The 27788-nt window shown below is 44.1% G+C and overlaps 1 protein-coding gene across 3 annotated transcripts in view; it reads right to left on the bottom strand.

Annotated features, from left to right (window-relative positions):
• Positions 1-23329, bottom strand: part of SVIL (supervillin) — a 196345-nt gene extending 173016 nt beyond the window's left edge. For all 3 annotated transcript variants that reach the window (XM_061586465.1, XM_061586466.1, XM_061586468.1), the window contains exon 1: positions 22836-23329. The gene's annotated coding sequence lies outside the window, so the exon portion shown is untranslated. The remainder of the gene's footprint in view (positions 1-22835) is intronic.
• Positions 23330-27788: the final 4459 nt, after the last annotated feature.

Raw genomic sequence — 27788 nt, 5'->3', positions numbered from 1 at the left:
ACACACACACTTAACATGTGAATGCTGACCCCAGACAAACTTTGTGGAAGTCGAAACACTTGAGACACACCAGAGTAAATGCTGATGAGTTGCCTAAATGAGATTGTCAGCGTTCATCACTGTGGGCTGACAAGCAAGGACATGCCCCAGTGAATGCTGGCGTTCACAAAACATGCCTGTAACTTGTAAATACCCCCAGATTATGTTTGTTTTATATTTTGTGTTTTAATGTAATACCCACAGCTTATTTACAAAAACTTCCAGATGTCTTACAAAAAAGAATAAAAATAAACACAGCTGGGCCCAGTGAATGACCTGGGAGGTTTTGTGTAAAATGTGCCGTTTTACAGAAGCATGATGTGAGACTGCTTGAATTCAAATCCCAAAGAAGTCCTTGTTACCTGGGACAATAGGACTGAACATCTAGGGAAGGACCAGATTTTAGTGTTAGAGCACACACTTTGCATGCCAAAGGTCTCAAGTTCAGTCCCTTTTATCTCCAAGCTGAAAAGAGGATCCAGTAGCCAAGGGTGAGATCCTGTGGTTCTCTAGATGTTTTTGGATGCCAACTCCCATGATTTCCAGCCAGCATGGCCAATGGTTAGGGATGACACGAGTTGTGTCCCTCCAGATGACATTGGACTACAAGTTACCTAGCCCAGTTTACACTAACCGGCAACAGCTCTACAGGATTTCAAACTGGAATCTTTCCCCATCATATCAAGAGATGCCAGGGATTGAACATTTGGCATGCAAGGCACATTATCTACTACGAAGCTATGGCCTGATCACTTATTGCATAAAAGTAAAAGCTGTGTATAGGATGTTCCCAATGTCAGCCAGAAGTGACCTAGTAGTGGTAAATAAAGGATTTATCTGGAGGGCTGCAAGTTCCCCCTATCCCTGTGTGTGATATGAAAGATCTCTGCCTGGGACCCTGAACAACAGCTGCCAGCCAGAGTAGTCAATACCGGGCTTGAGTCTGACCTGACAATAAGGCACCTTTGTATGTTGCTACGGCTGAGAGCACCACACATTTCAGCACAACTGAAACTGAACTCATATCTCCCTCACCCCATACAAGAGCACGATACAAGTAAAGATCCTCTGAACAACAGCATGATGCAAGTATATATTTTTAATGATATAATAAAAGAAATAATTTACAAACTAATAAATTCAAACTAATGTTGAAGTATCTACTTCCTTCAGGAAAATCTCATCCAAACAGGAAAACCTTAGATCAGTTCCTGCTTTGTTGCAAGGCTGGACTATAGCAGATCTCACAGAGTATTACTGCCCATTTCAGTTCTCTCAGGTTCTCATTTTTTTCCACTCTTAAATTCAGTTCTCCATATTTCTACAGCTATTTCCATTTTTTTTTTAAATCCTCATGAAAAGTCTTCAGTGTTTTAGTGGAATTTCTCCTAATAAACCCATTTTTATATGCAGTTTTGACTAAGGTATATTTTTTGCAAGCAATTTCTCCTATTATAATGCATTTTTGTATATAATTTTCACTGTACTCCATGCATTGGTAACCTTAAGGCTGGATTTCTGCAATGGGCTCCATGTGGGGCTGCTCTTGGGCCTGGTTCGAAAGCTCCAGCTGGTTCAGAATGCAGTGTCCAGACTCCTGATGGGTGCACATGGCTGACAACATGCAACACCACTCTTAAACATCTACACTGGCTGCCCATCTACTACCGAGCCAAGTTCAAGGTTCTTACATTAATTTACAAAGCCCTGAACAACTTAGGTCCAGGGTACCTTAGGGACCGCCTGAACCCTTATATCCCATCTCAATCACTGAGATCATCTGCAGTAGCAGCACTGGTCATCCCCCAGATTGGACAGGCTCACTTCACAACAAGAAATTGAGCCTTTAGTGTTATTGTCCCAGTCCTGTGGAATATTCTGCCAATAAAGATTCAGCAGGCGCCTTCAGCAGCACAAACGCCTGCTGAAAACTTTTCTGTGTCACCAGTCTTATGGAAACAATTGAGAAGATATTTTTCTGCCGTAGTTAGCTAATGATTTCTGATTTTAAATTTTATAAGGTTTTATCTTGTATTTATATATGCTATAATGTTGAGCCCCAGCTCTCCCAGGGGGATCAGGGTGGGGAGCCGGCCGAGCACCACCTCAGATAGAGCAGGGGGAGGAATCAGAGATAGATGAGACTTTCGAGGACAATGAGGGAGTAGTTGACAGCCTGCCAGTTCCCACAGACAGTTCTCCCGCCGAAGCAGACTTCGCGCCACCTATAGACACCCCAACAGAGCTGTTGGGGAATGATCAGGCGGGCGCGCCACCTCCACCCCCCCTCCAGGATTCCCCACCTGGCACTTCAAATGCTTTCCCACCTCCTGAGGCATCCATCAAGCCTGTACTGTCAGATGAGCCGGTGGAGGCTCACCCCCCTTCACCCCACATTTATTTTTTATTCATTTATTATTTCAATTTATATACCGCCCTTAGCAAAAGTAGCTCTCAGGGCGGTGAACAAACAAAGTTTAAAATACAATATATCATAATAAAAGACCACAAAAACATATACAAACAAACAACAAAAAACACGACAAAAACGAAATACAGCACAAATTAAAGAAAATACAGATTAAAAGATAAGAAAGGTTAAGAAGATTAAAAGATTAAAATGCCTGGGAGCATAAAAAGGTCTTTACCTGGCGCCAAAAAGATAGGAGTGTAGGCGCCAGGCGTACCTCTTCGGGGAGGCTGTTCCACAACTCAGGGGCCACCACAGAAAAGACCCTAGATCTGGTGACCACCCTCCGGGCTTCCCGATGGGTTGGTACCCGGAGGAGGGCAAGAGATTCTGAACGAAGTGAACGGGTAGGTTCGTAGCGAGAGAGGCGTTCCACAAGGTATTGAGGTCCCACGCCGTGTAAGGCTTTATAGGTCAAAACCAGCACCTTGAATCTCGCCCGGAAGCAAATAGGAAGCCAGTGCAGACGCGCCAGAATAGGTGTTATATGCAAAGACCGACTGGTCCTCATCAATAGTCTGGCAGCCGCGTTCTGCACCAGCTGAAGCTTCCGAACTGTCTTCAAGGGCAGCCCTACGTAGAGCGCATTACAGTAATCTAATCTTGAAGTTACCAGAGCATGAACAACGGAGGCGAGGTCGTCCCTGTCCAGATAGGGGCGTAGTTGGGCTACCAGACGAAGATGGTAAAATGCATTCCGTGTCACCGAGGCCACTTGGGCCTCGAGAGACAAGGAAGAGTCGAAAAGAACCCCCAAACTACGTACCTGTTCTTTCAGCGAGAGTGTAACCCCATCCAGAACAGGGTGAACATCCACCATCTGAGCAGGGAAGGCGCTCACCAACAGTGTCTCGGTCTTGTCTGGATTGAGTCTCAGTTTATTAGCTCTCATCCAGTCCATTATCGCGGTCAGGCAACGGTTCAGCACATCAACAGACTCACCTGAAGAAGATGAAAAGGAGAAATAGAGCTGCGTGTCATCAGCATATTGATGGCAACGCACTCCAAAACTCCTGATGACCGCACCCAGCGGCTGCATGTAGATGTTGAAAAGCATGGGGGACAAGACCGACCCTTGGGGGACTCCACAATGGAGAGTCCATGGTGTCGAGTGATGTTCCCCAAGCACTACCTTCTGGTGATGATCCGCGAAATAGGAGCGGAACCACTGCCAAGCAGTGCCCCCGACACCCAATTCCGCGAGTCTCCCCAGAAGGATACCATGGTCGATGGTATCAAACGCCGCTGAGAGATCAAGGAGAATCAACAGAGTCACTCCCCCTGTCCCTCTCCCGACAAAGGTCATCATACAGGGCAACCAAGGCTGTTTCAGTGCCAAAACCGGGCCTAAAACCGGATTGAAACGGATCTAGATAATCGGTTTCAACCAAGAGCGCCTGGAGCTGGCTGGCAACCACCCGTTCCAAAACCTTGCCCAAAAAAGGGACATTCGCCACCGGTCTATAGTTATTCAAATTATCTGGGTCCAAGGAGGGTTTCTTTAAAAGAGGTCTCACTACTGCCTCCTTGAGGCTACCAGGGACTACTCCCTCCCTCAAGGAGGCATTAACCACTTCCTTGGCCCAACCGGTGGTCCCAGCCCTGCTAGCTTTCACTAGCCAAGATGGGCAAGGATCCAGAACAGACGTAGTTGCCCGAACCATTCCAAGCACCTTGTCCACTTCCTCAAGCTGCACCAACTGAAACTCATCCAATAAAGAAGGACAAGGCCGTGCTCCGGACACTTCAATAGATTCATCTCTCACAACATCAGAGTCAAGATCCCTGCGGATACATGCGATCTTATATTGAAAGTGTCTAGCAATTTCGTTGCAGCGGGCTTCAGATGTTTCCATAGTATCGTGGGGGCCAGAGTGTAAAAGCCCACGCACGACTTTGAAAAGCTCCGCTGGGCGGCATAGAGATGATCTGATAGAGGCAGCAAAATAAAGCTTCTTTGCTGTCCTTACCGCTTTTGTATACAACTTATTGGTGGCACTTACCAAAGCATAATTGTATCCACTGGGAGTTTTCCTCCATCTGCACTCCAGCCTCCTCCTCTCATGTTTCATCGCTCTCAACTCCGGGGTATACCACGGAGCTGTATGAGCTCTACACCGGAGGGGGCGTGCGGGAGCGATCATGTCAATAGCCCGGGTCATTTCCGTATTCCACAGTGCGACCAGGGCCTCGACAGGAGCACCGGTCCTATCAGCCGGAAAATCTCCCAGAGCCCTCTGAAAACCTACGGGATCCATCCGGCTCCGGGAGCGGATCAACTTAATAGATCCTCCACCCTTGCGGAGGGAAAGAGCTGCTGTAAGTCTAAATCTCAACAAGCGGTGATCTGTCCATGACAATGGGGTAGATGAAAAACACCCCACCACCAGATCACCGTCTCCATGTCCAGTGGCGAAGATCAAATCAAGAGTATGTCCCAACACATGCGTTGGGCCGGTAGAAAATTGAGACAGCCCCATTGTTGTCATGGAGGCAATGAAGTCCTGAGCTGCGCCAGATAGGACAGCCTCAGCATGGACGTTGAAATCCCCCAGTACCAAAAGTCTAGGGGATCTCAACAGCACCTCCGAGACTACCTCTGTCAGCTCAGCTAAGGAAGCTGTTGGGCAGCAAGGTGGACGGTACACCAACAGTATTCCTCGTCTGTCTCTCTGGCCCAATACAAGGTGGAGACATTCCAGACCAGTCGCCGTCTGGACAGGGTGCCTGGTGAGAGGGAAAGAACTCCTATAGACCACAGCGACCCCCCCTCCCCGGCCCTCAGATCTACCACAGTGCTGAACCAAACACATGAGGCGTCAAGAGAAGGTGGGACTTCGAAGGAGTCAGAGATTGCGGGCGAAGACCTTCCCTATTTAAGGTGGCGCCCCTCTGACCAGGTTGCTGGGTCAACTTTCTTCACATGCTGCAGAGTATGCCTAGGTAGCTTAGTAGGACTGTAGTGAGTTAGCATAGCTAAGTCTATGAAATGTATTGCCTTTGATGCTACTCTAATAAAACAGGAATTAACTCCAGTCTTGCCCCCGTTTTGCGATTCGCACTCTGGGCAGGACATATAAATTACTTTGATATTTTAAATAGCAGTATATAAATATTTTAATAACTAAATGAATAACATATTTATTTTTATGCACACTTTAATTGAATACAATGGTTCCCAACACACACACACACACACACCATGGACCACTTGTAAAGTGCTGCAGGTCTTGATGTGCACTTAATTTTTTTTGCCTGTTGTAGCAACTGTACTGTAGTGTGCTAGTTGCTATATGATTTTTAATTGTATTTTTACAGACATGCCATGGACCACTTGAATGAAGCTCTCCACAGACCATAGTTTGTGACAGGGCTGTGGAGTCGGTACACCAAACTTTCGACTCCAACTCCAACTCCTCTATTTTTCTATGTCCGACTCCGACTCCACCCAAAATTGCTTCCAACTCCGACTCCATGACTCTGACTCCAACTCCACGGCCCTGGCTCAAATACAGTTGACTTCATGGGAAGCTTCTTTGCCACTGTGAATTTATATTTTAAAAAATATGCAAATCAAAATTACAAATATTTTTCCTGAAAAATAAAAAAGTATAAAATATTAGTATAAAATGATATATTTACCATATATTGTTATAATATTATAAGTTTTTATTTTGAAACCGGAGTCAGAGTCATTACATTCCTTCCGACTCCACCCAAAATTGCTTCCAACTCTGACTCCACGACTCTGACTCCACAGCCCTGGTTTGGGAAGCCTGGACCTAATACATGCATTTTTGTAATCTTTGGTTGGTTGGTGAGCTGCATTGCAAATTTTGGATGTGTGAATTTCACAGGATGGCTGTGCTTTGGTACTCATATTCTTTCAGAAAGTTCAGATTTGATAAGATTCAGCTTTAAATGCAAACTGAATTGAATTTCTCTCTCATTCCTGTAAGATGGCATGATTGAAAAGGCTCTCTACATGCTTCCTCCAGTGTCCCTGAACCAAATTATCCTTACCCTCACACTTTGTGTTCAAGAACAGATCACTTGTATGTCCACACACCCCTAACTATACATATTAAGACTGTAGTAACAAGACAATAATGCTGATGAGTCTTGGGACCCTTCTGCAGTCTATAAAATTGCAGCAACCTATCTCTTAGCGTACTCTCCTAATAGGTATAACAGCAAGGAAAAAACAGCATTAATACAGGAATGGAAAACGTTATACATGGCTATGCTTTTTCTATTTACAACAGAAATTGTCATCATTAAGCAATAAGATCAGATACATTCACTCCCTTTTCATGGCCAACGCTTCACCTACAAAGCACACATTTTATCCCAACTTTTGAGGTTGCATCTGTTGCGAAACCAGAAACATTAAAACCTTTTAAAGAAGGCTGTATTATGCATTGTACCTCGTCTTCTGTGTTCCTTTGTGCTACTTTGTAAAAAAGGCAAAGTACAGACTAGCAGATTTACTCAGATATAGTGATACTTTAGTAAAGGCAGATCAAGAAAAATTTAAAAAGCTCTAGAAGAGCATGAAGAAAGCCATTGTAAACAGTTCAGAGCACAGAATTATCAAAGCACACTGTGTCATTACAAGAAAAAATAAAGACCACAACAGGATGGAATGAGCAGAAAATGGTATATTCATAGTGGCATGGATGGTGTCCACACGAAGGGGACAAGAAATCCTAAGAAGGAAGACTGCTGCTGAAGACCGGTTCAGATGCAATATTCTGTGCAAACATATAAAGGTACTTTATCATTAATCAGATCAGAGCATTGGTGCATTTTGTTCAGTATTGTCTACTCTGGCTGGCAGCAGCTCTGCAAAGTTTCTGTCTGGGACTGCCTGCATGCAAAGCAGATGAGCAGGGACAGAAGAGGCAACCAAGTGGCTTTTCTGTAGATTCATCCTTCATTAAGTAAAAGCAGTACCTTATTCAATGATGAAGATTAAGCACCTACCTATGCTAGTCAAAAGGAATGTTAAATTATTCCTTAAGCTCGGTCTGCAATGCTAGGGACACAACTGGAAAGTTTGTTGACATATTCGTTCCTCGTAGCTATGGTGCTGTTGTGCCATCTGACGGAAGGTGTCATGATCTGTCACTGATAAATATCTTCAAGCATTGCCCACACATGCCAAATATGAGAGCTAAGTTCAAGGTCTACATCAGATGTACAAAAAACAAGGCATCCAAATACAGTAAATATAAAAGCTGCTGGCATTTCTGCTTGGCTTTTCCTACTTTCACACCCATTTCATGAAAACATTTTCAAGCTGTAACTGCAACTTGTGCTCAGGTAAATGTCTGCCCCACCTACAGTCATCTGTGGTTTTATCCTTTAACATAGAATTCCTGTTTCTCCCATCCATTACTAAGTAATTAAAATGTTATTTTAAGGAAATATTATCATGTGAGGGAGAGGATTTAATAAAAAAAATCCCCACCATTGAATCAGATATTAGGCAACAGAGAAAAAAAAAGATAAGATGGTCAGTTAGCTCCAGCTGATTGGGTTTCTGAGGCCACAGATGTGGTATTTTCTTTCCATTTCCTTCATTACCTGCAGCCCACATGCACCATTCATCTCTAGAGAAGGACAGGGAAACTAACAAATATCCTTCACTTTTGTGCCAGTTTGGAACAGGCATCAGCACAGCAAAAAATACAGGGGTTTAGTGAAGATAGGCTAGTTGATCCCTGCCAACCATGTTTTGCAAATTGAGAGCAAGACTAAATCATGGTTTAGAGTTACATCTAGATAGATAGTAACCATCGTTAATGCTGGCCATGGTTTATCTCTTAACCAGAGTTTGAAAGAAGGGTTTGAACTTGGCTTGCAAAGACATGCTGTCTTGATAGGACAGCCTTAAGTTGTGCCCCTGAGGTAGACAGTCATCGACCCAAACATTTTGGACATGTTATTGTTTCACAAGGACTATTAAAATTTATAACGATGCATCTTCTGGTACCATTTTGAGGCTTGGTCTCTTTTGCTTTCTTTATTAACACAATCAGCCTTTTCTGCAATAAACCATCACAAACGCCTTGACACTGCAAGTTTCCAGTATCACCAAAGGTCATCAATATTGCCATGATTTTTTTTACTTCCAAAATATTTAGATGAGTACTTAAAATCCACATTTGTTGGGAAAGAGAGTAATGGTGCCAAAAAGAACAGAAAAAAAGAAAATAGAAAGATACCATGCTACCTCCTCCTTTTTGTTTGTTGCTGCCACAATTGTATTGCAACAAGTTAAATTCATATTCTGTAAAAACTATTTCAGATCATTCTTTTTTTAAAATACCAGGCAGTTCAAAAATTGAAGTTCAGAGACAGCTGCCATGATTGGGACAGGCAGGGGATGTTGGCTTTAGATACAAAATCCTTTTATTGGATCAATTCTACTGGGGGGCAAGGGTAGCAAGTTTTTGAGTTATACAGAACTCTTCTATAGGTAAGATCTTGCAACCTGATGCTGAGCCATTCCACAGCAATTTGAGACTACCAAGTAAGGAAGGGATAAGATTTCCAGCCAGGTTGTCACTTAGTTTCAGGCACAGGATTGAATATCTGCTGGAACCGGCCAAGCCACAATTGCCAGTGATCTGCTAGGGTCAAGGAAGCAACCAAGGAATTTCTTGCTTGACAGTGTTGTGGTGCCATCTTTTTACCAATTAAAGCACTGCACATACTTCTTCTCAGTAGCAAGTGCAAAGTGCTATACAGTACAAATGCTGTGTAGGTAGAAAACTTCACCTTCCAATTATGTGAACCAGCCTTTTAATATGAATATCCAGAAGCATTGCTACTCCTCCCTCTATACACCAGCTATACCGCAGCCTGACATCGAAGGATAAGTGGCTTCTGTTCAATGTCTCTTTTCTGGTGTTTGGCAACTTCCTGTTGATGCTCCCCATGAGCCTGCAAGAGCTACTGTGCCAAGAAGTTAATCTATTGCCTCACTAACATAACTGTATTGGAGACATACATCCAAAACATGATGTTGCCAATCAATTTCTACATAGTTCCATATATTTAATTAAATCCTTTGTGCACTCAATGTTTTCATGTAAATAGGATATTGCTTTTGTTTTCATATTTTGGAGTTTTTAAAAATAACCATCCCTCATAAAGTGTTGGAACAAGTTAAACACTATTAATAGTTTACCATATATGGCCACTGAATTATCAAATGCCCTACTCTTTATATTTACATTCTCCAAGTATTGTCAAGACCTCTATTATTATTATTATTATTACTAGTTAGAACTAATTAATTGGGGGTAACCAGAAGATCCAACATAGCTGCACTTGCCTGCGTGAAAGCAGCTGGCAGGGCTAGGCAGGCAAAAATTGTGAAACAGCTGGGAAATGCAAGGCACTTTTGAGCCGGCTGCAATGTAATCCAGAATAATGCTACATGTTTACAGGCACACACGCCATGAAGAAGGAGCTGGAAGCAGCCAAACACAAGCCTGGCACATGCGCCGCAGCTGCTCTTCACTTCAGACCAAATATAAGTGGATACAAGTGGAGCCTGCAAAACTAAACTGTCTTCATTTTAAGCATACAAATCCCTTTTGAATTCATTTTTTCCTGAATATCAGTCCCTGGATTTTTATTTACCTGGAATAACTAGAAGCACTTCAGTGGGAGCACAGCTCATTGGGGGGGGGGGATGTGTGCTTTGCATGCCTTAAGGTCCCAAGTAAAACCACTGGCATCTCCCAGTTAAAACTGCCAGCTACATATTGATCATATTGAAAAGTGTTACATCAGGAACAGAAAAACCCAAGTTCAAATCTTCACTCAGTCAGTGACCTTGGATCAATTCCTACCTCTTAGCCCATGAGCTGCTTGAAGAAGGGAAGGATAAAATGTAATCAAGCAAAGAAAGGGTCAGATATCAGGGTTAGGAAAGCCTTGGGAATGCACAGCATGTTACATAGCATAAAACAGCTTTCTATGTTCCTAAGTTAGACCACTGGTCCACTTAGCTCAATATTATCTAGACTGGCAGTGGCTCTCCATGGTTTTAGGCAGGGACATTCCCAGCCCTAAGTGGAGATTGAACCGAGGATCACCTGCTAGGGATGTACACAAGATTCAGATGAATCCTGAACTGAAGTGGGCAGTTTCAGACAGATTTAGGGATTCTCTGAGCTGAAACAGGGACCTCCAAAGCAATCTGGGGAGCTTCAGAGATTCAGACATGTAAAAAAATACTGGTGTCTTACAAAAACGGAAACATTTCTCCCCAAGCTTGCCATATTAGGAAAACACCAGGTAGGGGGAGGGAAAAGGGAGAGATCTTTTGTGACTCACAGATCTAGCTTCTAACCAGAGGGAATGATTTTATCATGGTTCTCCAATCACAGTGTATCACCGTGCTCATCTGTTCTGGTTCTTTGCCAGTTCCATTAGTGGTGCTTGCTTACTTTTTTACTTTTTGCTTACTTGCTTACGTTTTTAACCATCCCCAAACTACAAAAGATGCCTTGTAAGAAAACCACTACAGCTACCCTTCTAAAATTTGTAAGGACTCAACTTCTAAGGGGCTACTATTCCTGAAGATTTATCTAATTCTGTAAAAGAGGGAAAAGTACAGCTTTTTTTTAGTGTTCCCATAATAGTGAATGAGGGATGCATGCACCACCACTTGTTTTTATAAAGCCAGATTCATCTTCACTCCAGACAGAAAACTGGACAGCCTCCCAATCAGTTCAGACTGAATCAGGCTGTTTTCCAAATTGCCAAATCAGGCTCTACACCAAATCTTGTCATCAGTGTGTACTCCTAGTTGTAATCTGTAAGTAGCAATCTGTTTACTGAAAAATAACATTAAAAGCTAAGGTAGCTGATCGTCCATAAGAAAAAAACCCACAATATCGTGCAAGCTTTCAAGTTCTCTGGATACAAATAACTGAAAGGGAGATAAGTACAGTATTTAAAATATATATATATATATTTAATGACAATCATTTTATGGTAGAATTTAAAAGATACTTCACTTGATTTCTTGTCATTTCATAGATGCATGCCATACATTTAAAACACATCCAACACACATTTAAAGTGCCTGACTTCCCCCAAAGAATAATGGGAACTGTAGTTTGTTAAGGGTGCTGGGAATCTGAAGCCATGAGGAAAAAATCAGTTCCCAGGACCTATCGACCAACACAGTAATTTAATCTATAAAACACACACCCTTCCCTGGTGCAATTAATTGTACAGCATCTATTCACTGCTTCTTTCCTCCCCAATCACAAGCCCTCAACTTTCATTCCAATTAGCGATTTTTCCTAACCAGAAAAAGATATTAGTTCACTGTACTAATAGATCTCAGCTCCCACTGGAGATGCTACAGCTCATATAGTACTCTTAAGAACAATCCACAGTATCTAAGAACTTATCCTATTGCTGCACACAAAAATCCAAACCATTTGCAGTGTTGCATTTGTGCCTTAAAGGCTTGAGGAGAAAGAGATAACTCATGCCTTTAAAACAAAGAAACGAACAGTGTACAGATTTTTAAAAATTAAATCTTCAAGTTCTTTATGGAATGCTCCTTCCTGTTAAAATCACAACAGACCTTCTCAATCCATATTACATGCAAGTGACAATGTTTCCTTATTAAGATACAGAAGGTTAAAAAAACAGCTTTCAGCAGAACATCTGTTGCTCAATAATTGTGATAAGAGAGAGCAGAAATATCCAGCAAGATTAGAGCTGAGGCCACCTCTTTGTTTGGAAAACATGCCCAGTTTGAGTTCCAGTCCTACTAGAGTAAAGTCATCTTCTACACAGCAGATTTCAACACAGTGCTTTGTGATGCTTATTCCACCACTGTTACCCTAATGACAATAGACCTTAGCATGAACTAGGAGAGAGACAGCTTTGTCCTCTAATGAAATTTCTCCAGGAAAATCAGTCACATGGTTTCGAAGCAACAAGATTTGCACTGCAAAAACTAGCTTAGGTACTACAAGCCCTTGAAATACTGTGCACAGGTCTGGTTGCCACACCTCTAAAAATGATATTGCAGAGCTAGAAAAGGTCTGAGAACAGGCTGGAGCAACTACCCTATGAGGTAAGGTTGCAACATTTGGGGCTTTTTAGTTGGGGGGGAAGGTAAGTAAGAGGGAACATGATAGAGGTTTATAAAAATTGTGCATGGCGTGGATAATGATAATTTTTTCTCCCTTATAATACTAGAATCAGGGGGTGAAGGTGGGAGATTCAGGACAGACAAAAGGAAGTATTTCTTCACACAGCACAGTTAAAGATATAGCGTTGGCCGTCAACTTGGGTTGCTTTAAAAGGGATTAGACAAGTTCATGTGGGATAAGGCTATCAATGGCTAACAGTCATGATGGACAGTGATAGCTGATACCTATTATGACTAGCAGAGAGCCCAAGCAGTAGGTAGAGCCACAGCCAAATGCAAGCAGAGCCAACTAACTCAAGTTTTCTCTCCATCCTCCTCCCAGCTGCGTTCTACAAGGGCAACACTGAAACCTAAGGTGGTGGAGGAGGAGGAAGCTGATAGCCAGGATGTCATTAAGAAGGGAAGCAGGTGGGACTGGAGGAGGGCAGGCTGAGGATGGTGGGGCAGGGCCCCATTTGCTTTAATGAACCAGCCTCCCCTAATGGTGGAAGAATGCCTCTGAATATCACTTGTCTGGGAATGCAAGTGGAAGAGAGCTGGTGCTGTCACGTGCCAATTGTGAACTTCCCATAGGCATCTGGTTGGCCATCATGAGAGCAGAGTGCTTGACCAAATGGGCCTTTGGTCTGATCCAGCAGCGGTGTTAAAGCCCACTTTAAAAAAAATTAAAAAGGAGACGCCAGTGCCCCCTTAAGCGTCACCTAAAGGACAAATTATTTCTGCATCCCTCTTGAATTGCCTCACCAGATCACACAAATGTAGCCAGCATCTTGCTTCCAAAAATGACCAGTCAGGTATCTCTGGAAGGTCAGAATTCAGAAACATGGCATGACCCTGATGGCCTTCCTTTGTCTCCGACATTCAGTCCTCAATATTGTACTGCCCCAAACATGTTGCCCAGTAAGACACCTTAAAGCAGCTTACCTCTCAGATACCAGCTCAGAAAAAAAGTTACATTTTAAGTCCCAAAGGCATGATTTCCTAACTATATAATTAAACAAGTGCAATTAAAATTGCATTGCCATATATAGCTTCTTGGTATATTAAGGAAACCTTCAGCACAAGCAAGATTAAAATGTGTATGGTAAAGAAATTAAGAACACTTTAAAGCTACAGGAACAGCGGGGTGGGGGAGAGTGAAAAGGATCACGCCTGTAATTTGAGAGATTTGCCACATAATGGCATGTGCATTTGCCTACATAATGATACTGCTTTTTAGATTCAGGGTAGGGAGCCTGTGGCTCTCCAGATGTTGATGGACTACAATTCCCATCAACCACGGCTAGCATGGTCAATGGGCAAGGATGCTGGAGCTGAGGATTGTGGAGGGCCACAGTTGCCCACCCATCTCAGCTGCTGCTCACTTTTTAAAAGAAATGTTTTGTCTTACAAAATCTGCAATCCGACACACACTTACCTGTCAGTAAGTCCCACTGAAATCAATTTGACTTACTTCTGAGTAGATATGAATAGGATTTTGCTGGAAGTGATTCTGAACAATTCAGTCTTCACCTGAATATAAGTTTAGCACTACAATAATTGTAGAAGTTCAAACTTCCTATTGCAAAAACAACTGAGGCATTAAATACAAACAGGATGTTAACAAGGGAGAAAACAGCAACCTGACACCCAGTTCTGTTCTGTCCACAGCGAAATTCTAGCACCAATATGTGAAATGAAGCAATCAGGAAGTGACCACACAGCCTCCAGAGACGAAATACGAAGCAAATGAAATGTCACAAGATGCAAATCTTCTTCACAAATTGTAGCAACACATATAAAAAATATTGAGAAAGACTCCTGTCTTCTTGAGTTCCATTTTCCATCATCCTGCTTCCAAGTAACTGATTATATCCTTATAACTATCAAAACATTTAAAAACAACATTTAAAAAAAGTCAAGTTACATGACAACCTGAAGATGGACACACACACACACAAATGTGCCTACTAAGCAAGTGTTAATTGATTAATCAGTGCAACTTATTTTCATGCAAGTTGTAGCCCAAGACCAATCCCACCCTTCCCTGCCAGTTTTCAGGAAGGTGGTGTGGTAAGGAGCTATCTGGTGAATTAGTCCCCATAAAGCCATGAACTTACAATGCTGATCAAAGAAATGGGAAGGAGCCACACTGCAGCTGCTCTCAGACCACTGAAAGTAGAGGGGGGCAGGAGGAAGTTGCAACTGCACCCCATCTCCTGCCATGTCCTACTGAAGTCTCCAAGATCTGACCGTACCTTCCATGTGCCAGATTCAAACAACTGGGGCATGCAGGAAGCCATTCTTAGGGATGGATACAGAACAGAAGTGGAGAAACCTAGGGTTTATGGCCTAATTTCATGCAAGGGGGGAGCCCAAAAGGGAAGGAGGACAGGGCAAGGAAAATGGGGGAGGAGCCAAAAGCAATGGAGTGATGGTGAGAGGAAGAAGGGGGAAAGACCTCCGCATGCAATAAAGTCAGAAAAGCTGTACAGTAGGGCCCCGCTTTTTGGCGGCCCGTTTTCAGCGTTCCGCTAATACGGCAGCTTTCAATTAGAGTAAGGCCCCACTCATACGGTGCTTGTTTAATTTTTACGGCGTTTTTCAGGCGTCAGGAGCCATTTTATTGATGGAGTTCCACTGGTCTGTGGGTTTCGCTTTTAGGCAGGGGTCTGGAACGTAACCTGCCATATGAGTGGGGCCTTACTGTATTTGTCCCTCCCAGGCAGGCCTCTGGACATGAAGAGGGAAATAGCTCTGGCCCCACCCACCCCACCAGTAAGCAGCCCCCAACAGATTAACCCAAAGGAAATGCAGCCCTTGACAGAAAAAAAAAGATTCCCCGCCTCCAAATGCAGAGTAATCATGCTCTTGTCTGCGTGTTGCCAAGAGGAGACTCTGGCAGGGATGTGAGAGAGGGCCATCTCAGTGGCTTCACCCAGGCTCTGGTAGTCTCTTCTGAGGGATGCCTGACTAGCCCCATCCCTGATGGCAGGTGAAAATCTTGTTCAGACAAGCCTTTGGCCTTTTGAGATGATCGTAATGTCCTACCTTTAACTGCTGCTTTTAGTTTAACTGGCTATTGTTTTTAATCAGCCTGTTTTAATCTGCCTTTATTTATTTTAAAAGCTGTTTTGATTGCATTTTATTGGAGTTGTGTTATTGCTGAAACCCACCCTAAAAAAGCAAGGTATGGAATTTTTTAAAAAACAGCCTGACAATCTGAGGGAGCTTTTAATGGAATTTGTAGAAATGTACACATTTTATGTCATTACCATCTCTGACCTGTTCAGGTTTAGGCAGGCCACAGATCAATTCAATAATAGGCAAAAAAAACCTTGCGGTTTAAGAATGTACCTATAGCCCACATCTATTTCTATCAAACTTTTAAAAGCCGGGAAATTGGGCAGCTATAGTGAATGCACCAGGGGAGCAGGAGACTTGACCTCCTCTCTGAGATATTGTACTGCCCTACAAATTTGTAAAACTGCAAACAGAATTTGGGTTGGTCTTTCACAGTCCAATCCACTTGCTGTGTAGCTTGGAATAATTTGGCTTCCCCCAAAGAATCCTGGGAAGTGTAGTTAGTGAAGGGTGCTGAGAGTTGCTAGGAGATGCCCTGCTACCCTCACAGAGCTTCAATCAGAGTGGCTGACTGTTCAACCACTCTGGCTACTGGAGCTCTCTCAGGGGAATAGCAGTCTCCTTTCAGCACCCTTCACAAACTACACTTCCCAGGATTCTTTGGGGGAAGCCATGACTGTCTCACGTGAAATCAAAGTCTGGTGTGGGTGTGGCCCCCTGATTAGCCAAGCCCAGCAGTTGTGAGTCTGGCTTTTAGAACACTGACAGTTGGTTCTTACTGAGCATGCCCAACATTTTTTAAAAACAATATGTTTTTTAAACTTTTTAAAAAAATCTTCAAAGCTTTTTAAAAAAATGTTTTTAAAGTTGTTTTGTTTTAATGTATTTTAATGTCTGTTTTTATGATGTTTTAAAGTGTTTTTAGTGCTTTTGTTTGCCTCCCTGGGTTCCTGCTGGGAGGAAGGGCAGGATATAAATCAAATAATAAATAAACTAAAATATCATTCAGTTCAATGCAAAATTTCCTAAATTAATTAAAAATCAGCCAGGCATTTTCTTAAACTTTTAAACTGTAGAAGATGAAGGTCAGAGTACGGGGCAAGGTCAGTATTAGGATTACAGGTACTCTGTGGACATGGTTGATTTTTAATTAATTTCAACAGATTAGGAGAACTCTGACAGAAAAAAGTCCAAAAGGGCTCTGATTTTTCTATCTCTCTTTTTACACTTTGAACTCTCAATTCTCTCTCAGTGTTTTGTGTATCACCATGAAAATTTAGAGGGTTGATAAGCAAGCGTTTGAGTTCACGACTATAAGTTTTGAAAGGTTTTGTTCTGAAATGAGCTCATGGGAAGGATCGGAATGGCATGGGGGGGATTTTCAATTTAACATTGTGGAATGCAAAAAATCCATGCTGACTATAGTATACAGCCACTCTCGTGGCTGTATAATAAAATAAAGCAAGTGAGCACGCAGGGTCTCTGGGGCTTGGAAGATTTGATGGACCTGCTGAAATACAAGTTGTACAGATGCTCTAGCTCCCTACGGACACCAGGAATGATGAAAAGGATTCCCAATAAGTGTTTTTTCCCCTTTTATTTGTTGGATTGAAACCTAATTCATTTTCTTCCAGAGTGAAGTGGCAGGCCTTCCAGATGTTGATGGACATCCACTCCCATCATCCCCAACCTGCGTAGCGGATGATTGGAGGGGATAGCAGAAGTTGTCGTCAAGCAACATCTGGAGGGCCACAGGTCTCCCACCCCATTGTATAATGACCATCACTGATAATATTGTCACGGCTTAGGTAGCTACTAATCAAACCTATGTATCTGCCCCAAAGTGAGAAGCCAGCATTAAATAAGCACCTCTTCTTCCAGCCTCAACTGTCCTCTCCGCCTCCCCCCCAACAACAACATTAAGATAGTACTGTAGTACTTTACAGGGTTATTGTAAGAACTAGCATTAATGTATAACACCCCTTTTTTTAAAAAAAAAAAAAAGGTCATTTACATATAATCAAAGCAATACAAACAAGATAAAAATTACAACAGGGCAATGCATAAAAAGTGCTAAATATTATGTATTTAATATTATTAAATTCAAGAAAAGGACAATAAGCCTGATTGCCTTCCCTCCTTCCACTGCTACCAATATACTAGGTGTCTTGAGGATTCCCCAAATCCACTCCTTCTTGCAGTCATGCTATTTATGTCTTTCAAGATGAAACTCCTAGGCAGCATACATGGGTTTTGGGCCAGTCTTCTAGCTAGGCACTGACTGCACCTAGGCCTGCTTAGCTTCAGCAAGATGGTTGCAATATGTGCCCTATATTTATTATTTGAATTTCTTGTAGAATATGTCCTGCTACTATGGGACCCATAGATGATGATGATATTGGTATCAATAATATCCTACCTTTCCTCTAAGGAGTTCAAGGAGGCATACATGGTTCTTCCCACCTCTCTATCTTATCCTCACAACAAGCCCATGAGGTCAGGTTGAGAGTGAGTTTCATAGCCAAGAGGGGATTTGAACCCTGGTCCCCCAGGCACTAGTCTAACCACTACACCACACTTGGCCCTTGGAGTAAGATTTGGGTAGGTTTTTTAATGTATAAAAGATTAGTAAAATTAAGTGCCCCCTTAAAGAGTGCTAGTTTGATAACACTAGAACAAGACTAACAGCACAATCCTATGATGTCTACTCAGAAGCAAGTCTCATCAGGTTCTGGTTACTCCTAGGTAAGTGTGTACAGGATTATAGCCTAAGACACATAAGGGCCACGTCTCTAAGACTTATAGAATCAAATATTCAATGACTGATTAAAATCATTTGGACAAGTCAGAGCTTGGAACTGTGATCTGTCTAATCAACAAAGATAATCTACTATAAAACATTAGGAAACAACCATGGCAGGAGGAGGAGTGCAGTCATTTGAAAACATTGCTCACAAGAGAGAAGCCAATTAGCAAAAAAAAAGTGGCTGAAAGGAACTGCTTGCTCTGAGAGAAAGAATACAGCTGGGGAGGGAGAGGAAAGGACTGAATAAGCAAGGAAAATGAATACTAGTGTAGGAATCATTGCAAAAAAAGAGAGAGCTACCCATCATTTCAACTTCCCTCATGTAGACTTGTTCCAAAAGTATTAAACCTATTTTTTTTCTCAGAGATGAGCCCACATAAACCAGTCACACTGAAATGCAGACTTCATATGTACAGTAGGCCTATCACCAGTGGTTCCAGGTGGTCCTATACCCCTTACTTTGTTGGGAGCAGGGTCCCTATATCTGCAGCGTCCTTTCCTGCTGTTCAGAGCCAGAGTGAAAGGAGGCAAGTCAGCCACTGAGAAGACTCTTCACAATAGCTAACACACTCCCCCTTTCAGGCTGATTGGTTCTGAGGGATGTCTGTTGTTGTGGGAGAAGGTGCACATGGTAAGGATCGAGGAGTGTGCAGATGACAAGGGAGAGCAAGCAAGCAAGGGAAAGTGGAAAAGGCGGTAGTGGAAGGGAGCACTTGGGCTGAGGTAGTCTCTCCCCCTCTCAGCTGCATGGCCTCCAGGTTTGTTTGTTTATTATCAAGGCTCTTATTTTCAACTCAGCAGCAAAAGGAGGGGAGGGGGAAGATATGTGGTTTTGTTCCAGCCCAATGCCAGGAGTAATAAAGAAGGTGGAGGAAGGGAGAGAAAAATATGTTTAAGTGGGACAGGGGAGAAAATGTGTGTGTGTGTGATAGTGTTTTAGCTTATAATGATATTGTGTATATGTGTGTGTTGTGCACGGTAAGGTGAAATGCAAATGAATATGCCAGAGAGAGAGAGAGAGAGAGAGATGCAGCCAATACCAGGATTAGGAATTTTCATATTCATACTTAAGTTTCCTCCTAAAACTCATAAGCTCTGCCCAAATGCAATTATTCTGCATCTTAGTATGGCAACCAAGAAGGAAAACTCGGCAAAGGAAGTTCCTTACTTTACAACCTTTTAGTACATGTGCCCATGCACATAACACAGTAGATCTAGCTGAAAGCACCACATGGAGATCTGCATTGATCATTGCAATGGATCACTAATGGAGAGTACTCCAAACAAAGTAAGAGACCGAAATTTCATTTATTGTATAATCTTAGAAGGCTGTATAATCTTAGAATGGAGCACTGCTGTGCAGGGCATGACAGTTAGGAGGCGTGGCGAGACTATTATGAAGGGACCATTCACTGCTGAATTTGCCACTACATTATTGTCTATAGCAAGCCAGACACAGGCAGGTTGAGAAACCCAGAAGCAAGCTGGTGTACTGGTATCTAGGCATGGAAGCAAGTTGGTCCCTGCTACACATAGCCTCGCTACAAGAGATAAGAACGTCAGCTGAAAGGAGCAGGGACTTTACTGCAGCTGCCCTATTGCTCTGGAATCCCCTAGTGCAGAGACAGTTCTCTTTCATCCCCCTCTGGATGGGATGCAAACTATTTGTTTTCCAGAATGAAATATTTTCCATTAGTGCTGTTTTATTGCTATGAGTTATGCTATTTCAACTGACTGTTGCATTTCAGTGTTGTATTGTTTTTGATTATTTTGTCCGAGGTTTGCTTTTGCCATTATTGGAATTAGGAAATGTAGGATAAAAATAACTAGTTTAAATAAAGGAAGTGTCAGTAGGAGAAACATTAGAAAAATCCTCCTTCTCCTCGGACTAAACAAAGCAGGCATGAGAAATCTGTGGCCTGCCAGATGATGTTGAACTACAATTCCCATCAGCTCCAACTACCACGGACAACAGACAGAGCTAATGGGACTTGTAGTCCAGGGCATCCTTCATATAAAGCAGAGCTGCCAACAGGTTTGGGCCCATAGGCATATTTGCAAACTGGAGAATATTTTATGGGCACCACACACACCCAGCAACCAAGCGCCCACCACAACCTGTACTACTGGCTACAACAGAGTGCTTCTTTCAAGCCCAATTTCAGCAGGGGGAATGAGCCCACAGGCACCAAGGAAGGCCTCTGCCGGTGCATATGCTTTACGTTATAAAATATTTGCCATGAATTATATTAAGAACTCCACTAATATTTTGCAAAGTAATCATTTGAGGGCCAGTTTACACAGAATCAAGTGGCAGATGTTTTTCATGAATTGTTCCTCTGGGAGAGGGGGAAGAGGGACCTTCATATTTGAAGCTTTTCCATTTGAGAATACTCACTTGTCCCCAGGCGTACAAGCCTAGCAGATCATGAAAAAGTACAACCTAGCCTCTTCCCAAATTATTTTTCTAGCGTGCAGACGGTTTTTTTCTTTCAAACATGCAACCACCTCATCTGCAGCCCGAAAGGGTGCCCTCCAGAAAAAAACTGACCATTTGACTCTTCTACATGTATATAAATTAGCCAATTAGAATAAAGCTCATGGAGACACCTTGCTGTACCCGAGTGCTATGTAACTATTATAGAATTGGAGGAAGGAAAATACCCAAGAGTGAATATATTTTCAAACACAGGGATGGACTTTGTGGTCAGGGGCAAAGAAGACCTCAAACATAAGTTAGGTCCTGCTGAAAGATGGTTTGAAGTAAGACTGAAATCAAGGAGCCAGTAAGTGCAATCCTATATATACTTACTCAGAACTAAGTTCCGCTGACTCCAATAGTGCTTACTGCAGGAAAGTGGGCATAGGATCACAGACTAAATAAGCCGCCCCCTAGTATTTGTCTTATCAACAGTCATGAGAAACTAGTGTAAAACTAAGCAAACAATTGTCTACCACCAAGTACTAGTCCCAATAACTTGAAGTACTCTTCCCAAGTTTTTTCTCCACTGATCAATTCTCTGTATAAAAGTGAAACTGGTCAGGCAGTGTTTTCTGAAGTTCACCCTAAATTTGACAAGCACTGCCAGATCATAAGTAAGAGATCATAAGGTAAGCACGGTACTACAACTACAACAAAGCATGGACTCAGAAAAGCATCTGGAACCCACCCTCTTTAGTAACAGCCACAACCCACTTTATAGCTGCTGCAGCATGTTGCAGGTCTATAGAAAGGCAATTAGTACTGAACTAGCATGAAGACAAAACATTCAAAGGCAATCGTGAAATTATTGGGGGCTGGGAGGAAATACCAACCCAGTCAGGCAAACTGTGATTATGGATGTGCTCCCCAGATACCTTTCCAAAATAGGTGGGGGAGGCTTATTTGGCTTAGACATTTGCAGAAACAAGAAACGTCTTTGTAAGCCTCACAAAGCTCCAATTGGAAATATCAGCAGATAGTTTAAATGCATTTCTAAGCCCAACTCACCAGGTACCAAAACAACACTGTTCACAAGGCAGCAAAGGCTCCTGCCTCTAATATGCAAGCACATGAAGGAACAGAAGTAGATGTTGAAGCTTGCCTACTCAGCGCCTGAAACAAACGTTCCTGGAAGCAACTTCGCGTCCAAAACAGAAAAACTTCACCCCGAGCTGTCAACGGGCTACTAAGTAAGTGTCGCTGTTGCTCGGCTTGACAAAAAGAAGAAAGAAAATCCTGCTGCAAAGGTCATTAAGGGAGCAGCTGATTAATATGAGATGCACACCAGGAGTACACATTTACGCAAGAATAGGCTCTCTTGTAGGGCTCCCTGCAAGTAAGAGTGAAAGACACATACACACACCCCCCGGAAGCTAAGCTGCTCTCCTCAAGCCGGCTTCCAGCTCGGGGTCCCTCCGTCGGATGGCTTTCGACGGCAGCTGCAGAGGTTGCACAACGCGGCACACACTGAAGCCCCCCCCTTTTGTGGTTTCCTAACGGGCGTTTGTAGCACAGGCTCCGGCGAGTCGCTTCCCGTGCTTTCTGTCGGATACGTTGCAAAGTGAAAGAAAAAAGAACAAAGGCCAATCAGTCTTGACCTTTAGGCTCCCCTCGTCCACCCACCGACTCACCCACCCATTGTCTCTTCGGGAGGTTTCCTCGCCCGACCTGGTCCCTTCCCTGTTTCACGACTTGGTCCCTTCCCTGTTTCACGACCACGTCGCCGGCAGGAAAGCGCGAAAGGGTCCCAAACCGCCTGTCGGGGCCGGTTTCTTACCTGTGGCTTGCGTGCGCTCGCTTACCAAGCCTGAGCGCGGTGGCGGCGGCCACCACCTGCCTTTCTACAGCTCCCGGCAGCGGCTGGCCGAGGACAGAGCAGAAGTTCCCAACAAAGGAGAAAGTTCGCCTTCTGCCGCCGCTGCTGCTGAGCGGGCTAGGAGAGCGAGCAGCTGGCGGGGGCGGGGAGGGCGCGCGGCCGCCCAGTGAGGAAGTTCGGCTCGTGCGGAGAGCGGCAGCTGCCGGCCTAGCCTTGCCTGAGGGAGGGCTGCGGCGTGGCCCGACCCGCCGGCCGCCAGCGACAGCCCGAAATCTGTCTGAGTGACGCTGGACGGGAAGAAGCGCTCGGGAATGACTCCTGGCTGGGACGGAAGGGGAGGGCTGTTGGCGTTGCTGTAGCCGCCCTTAGCGCCGCCGGCGACACAAGCGAGGGAGCGTGGAGAGCGGGGCGGAGAGGTAGAAGCTCTCCCTCCCGGGGGCGGGAGCGAGGGGTCCTGCGGTCTCCCACTCCCGGGCAGAGTTGGAAAGCAAAAGAAGGGGCGAGTTCCGGGGGCTCATTTGCCTTATGGCCCTCTGTCAGCGTTGAGTTAAAAGCAGTGAAGAGGGTGCCTCTGAGCACAGACGGAGTGCTTTTACCTCAAGCGCCGTGTGCACAACTTGCTAAGTGGGAAAAGCTTCTAGGGCTTTGTTTATTTTCCTTGTTAGTTTAAGAGCCCCGGAAACCTTTCCTTTAATAATTAAAGGGGAGCCCAGGTTGTAAATGCCTCAGGGCCAGCGGGGAAGGGACTTTCATGCACAAACCTTGTAGGACAATTCAGACAGAACTAGTAGTCAAAGGCCAAAGAGAAGCCGGTGCTTCCATGGAAACTAGGACTTCTGTTTTGAAAGCTCTTTATTCATTTTATGTATATATTAACTGCGCTTGATTCAAAATGCAGGTGCCCAGGGTGCTGACAGGAGTGAGGCAGGATGTGTTTGTTACTCCCATTTTACATTACTTGCATTGGTTATGTTTGTTTCCATGCTCAGTTGAATGTGCTGGTACTGACTTTTAACTAATCACCCAGTTTAGGACCAGATTATCTCAAGGACTGCCAACACCACCAGCATGAACCCACCCGTAGGCCATGGGATAATCATTGAAGGTCCTGCTCTCAGACCTGCCATTAACTAGCATCTAATTGGCAGAAACCGGAGACAGGTCCTTCTTGGTGCTGGCCCCATGGTTGTGGAACTTGCTGCATGGAGATTTGAGAAGTTCCTTTCCTTCCTGTTTTTAGGTGTGGTTAGAAGACCTTCCTGTTTGGAAGGCATTTTAAAAAAAATTGTTGCTTTGTTTTTTAGTAGACTCCTGTACTGAATCTTTATTTTTTGAAACTGTATTTAAACCATTTTAGTTGTGTTGTAGGAGAGCCAGTGTGGTGTAGTGGTTAAGGTGATGGACTATGACCGCGGAGACCAGGCTTCGAATCCCCACATAGCCATGAAGGTCACTGGGTGACCTTGAGCCAGTCACTGCCTCTCAGCCTCATGAAAACCCTATTCATAGGGTTGCCATAAGTCAGAATCAACTTGAAGGCAGTACATTTACATTTAGTTGTGTTGTAAGGTGCCTACTGAAGGCTTTTGCCTTGAAAATAAATATGGTACCTAAATACATATTATATATGGGAGGAGTGCAATATACTTTTTTGAGAGCTAGTGTAGCAGAGAGGGGCCATAAGATACTTCAGACCTTCCTCTCTGTTGGTGGAGAGAAGTCAGCAGATAAAGATGCCTCTCTAGTGCAGTGGGACTGGAGACGGGGCACTTTGCGAGTGGGAAACAGAAGGCCATGGATCCACAGAATCATAAGCCCCTGCATTTCCCCAACATGTCCCCCAGGGGCCTGAAGCAGGCATAGTGAAACTTCCCTCCCAGTGAAGTCAATGGGAGGTGAAAACTATTTAAAGGGGAGGAAAGCCCCTCCCTCCCACACACACTTCTGCCCTTCTGGAGTGAGTGAGTCCACCATTCTTCTGCCGCAGGCTCTTCCATCACTACCACTTTAGGACCACTTGAGTCCCATTGAACGCCACACGTCAGCTTTCTGTATAGACATGCAAAGGGTTGTGCTGTAAACTATGCTTATGGAAATCCCTCATTTCAAATCTTATCCCTGCCAGGAATCTTTTTACTCGCCATGGTCAAGTGACATTCTGTCATCCTCAACTCCCATCTGCAATATGGGGATTACTGCTACTACTAAACAAGATTCTTGCCAAGATTCCAGGGTGTATACAGAGCACTTGGAAAGTTGACTGGTGCTGTGTGGTGAAGCCATTAGAATGTTGGGCTTCCACCATTAAGATGGTTCAAATCCCTGTTCAGCCATGAAATTCACTGGGTGACTTTGGGCTGGTGACTCTCTCACAACCTGAGCAGGGTAGTGTTTAATAAAGTGGGGTCTGATGGTTCATCCTGGCTCACTGGATTCATGCTGCTGTGCATCTGTTTATATTTATTACTGTTGACTTTTATTGTATTTTAACTGCGGACGTTTCTGCTAAAGGACAACTTATCAACTCTGTAAATAAACATAGGCCCCTTTCAGACTGTCATTATTTTGCAGGCATGACTGAATTGTGTATCCACAAATTAAAGTGGATTTGGTGCTCTTGCAAAACACACCTGCTTTTGGGGAAAAAACCCCATATAATTGTTATGGTAACAAAAGTAACAGGAAAATGCATTGGAAAGTGACATTAGTGACAACGGTGACATTGGGCTACATAACCCTTGTGACTTCCATGCAAACAAATTAGGATGAACGTTCAATAAACTACCATGTATGCAACTCTAAAGTCAGTACAGGAAGGGTTAAATACAAATATTAATAAAATGATAAATGCAGTATAAGCTCCATATGCCCTGGCTCAAATCCTTTGACTAGGAAAGTGGTTATGAGGTGGAACTCCCTCCCATACCTCTTTGACCTGTGTCTACTTTATTAGCATATTTAGGCACCATCTGAAAAGTTATTTTTGCCTGCATATTAAATTAACTGAAATGTGTTGCATTTATGCTGAGAGTTTTTCCTTATGTTGACTTTCTTTGTTCAGGTTTTTTATTTTATTTTAAGCATGGATGGCAGTAGTTAGATGACAAGATTGCACTGAACAATGAATTGCCTTGGCAGTCATATGGTCACAAAGCTGGAAAGAATCACAGATTTGGAGGGGGCCTTGCAGGCCATCTAGTCCAACCTCCTGCTCTAAGGAGCAAATTCAGAGCTAGAACATTCCTAACAGATAGACGGCTGTCCGGCCTCTGTTTGATGACCTCCCCTCCCCAGATAATTGGTTCTATGTAAATATTTAAAATCATGTTAAATACTTAGTCAGGAACCAACTTCAGGCCTCTCTGGAACTACAGAGACGTGCTTTTCTTTGGAAGGGTGTAGTCTTCCCTGCCCCCAAAGAGAGACAAGATGCGTTCCAAGGGTGCAAAATCTGATTAATCACCCACCATATAGAGATATACAGAAGGGGAAAATGGTTTAGGGGCAGAGGCTCCTTTGCCAGGGGAAACTGTTGCCAACTTTTCCCTTGACCTTGGGCCAATCACTGTCTCTCTGCCAGATTTGCCTCACAGGGTTGTTTTATCCTTAAGCAAGTGGACTGAGGCACACCACCTTATTTCAAGGAAAGCTGGGATACACGTCTAATAAATAGGGGAAAGAGTGAGGGAGAGAAAACAATGTGGCTTGGGAACATGGGAAGCTGCAGTATACAGAGTCAAACCATTGGTCCATCTGGTCCAGTATTGTCTATGCCGCTGTTCTTCAACCTTGGCTCCCGGGATGTTGTTGCGCTACAATTCCCATCATCCGCAGACAGCAAGGTCAATGGTCAGGGGTGTTGGGAGATGCAGTCCATCAACAGCTGACTGGCAGCAGCTCTCCCGGATTTGAAGTGGGTCTCTCCCAGGCCTACCTGGAGATGCCAGGGCCTGAAGACTTTCTGTGGGCAAAGCAGCCGCTCTACCACTGAGCAATGGCCAATACCAGTTAGCTTAAGTACTGTTTTATTCTGCAACAGCAGGGCTGGCCCAAAGCATTGAACTGCCTAGGGTGGCGCATCAAATAGACCACTATCACCAAGCCAAGCTGCTTCGTGCCCAAGGCCAGTCAACTTATTTTGACACCTGAGGCAGAAAATCCCACAAGCATCTCTCTCCTTTCCTGGCAGTAAAAATGCAAACAACTCGCTTCCTTTCCGCGACCAAAAACAGCTGCCTGGGGCCTCTCCCTCGCTCTACCTAGGGGCAGGATCAACGCGGAGGACGGAAAACATTTCCCTCGCAGTGTCCTGCCTGTGGAAGCGGGGAAGCGTCTGGCCGTGTGCCTAGGCTGCCCCGCTCGCTCCAGAGTAACTGCAAGAAAGTCATGCTTGCGGAGCCCTCAGCCGAAGACACGGCGACGCCTTTCCCTCCTTTCACAACGGAAAGCGCGCTTTGCAATCCCAAAGCCCGGGGAGAAAGTGCGTCTTTCCCTTGGAGAAAAGCCGGCGCTTTCTTTAGTCCCACCCCTCTCAGAAGAAGCAGGACCCCGCGCCTTCTGCCCTTGTCTCGCCGCCGCCAGGAAGCCCTCTCCCGCAGAGTGGCTGCCGGCCTGCCCCACCTGGCCTGCGGGAGTCTTCTGAGCGCAGCCACTCCCGGGAATTTTCCTCCCGAAAGTACCTCTTAAAGGGGCCGCGCCGTATCCTGCTTACACACTAAATTTCCCGGGAATAAGCCCCATTATTACTTAATAGGCGCGTACTTTCGAGACGAGGGACGGGCCACAGCCATGTGACTCGCACGCGGCCTTGGAGCGAAAGTGGTGTTAAGGCAGAAGACGTGCTCTTCCACCAAAGAATTTCTGGACCTAGTTCGCCCACTTAAAAAGTTAATTTATTTCTTAGACCGCCCGTTA

This window comes from Rhineura floridana, chromosome 10 (genome assembly GCF_030035675.1).
Source record: "Rhineura floridana isolate rRhiFlo1 chromosome 10, rRhiFlo1.hap2, whole genome shotgun sequence".
Lineage (NCBI taxonomy): Eukaryota > Metazoa > Chordata > Lepidosauria > Squamata > Rhineuridae > Rhineura > Rhineura floridana.
Note: the sequence above shows the minus strand (reverse complement) of the source record. Positions and strands in the feature narration are given on the sequence as shown.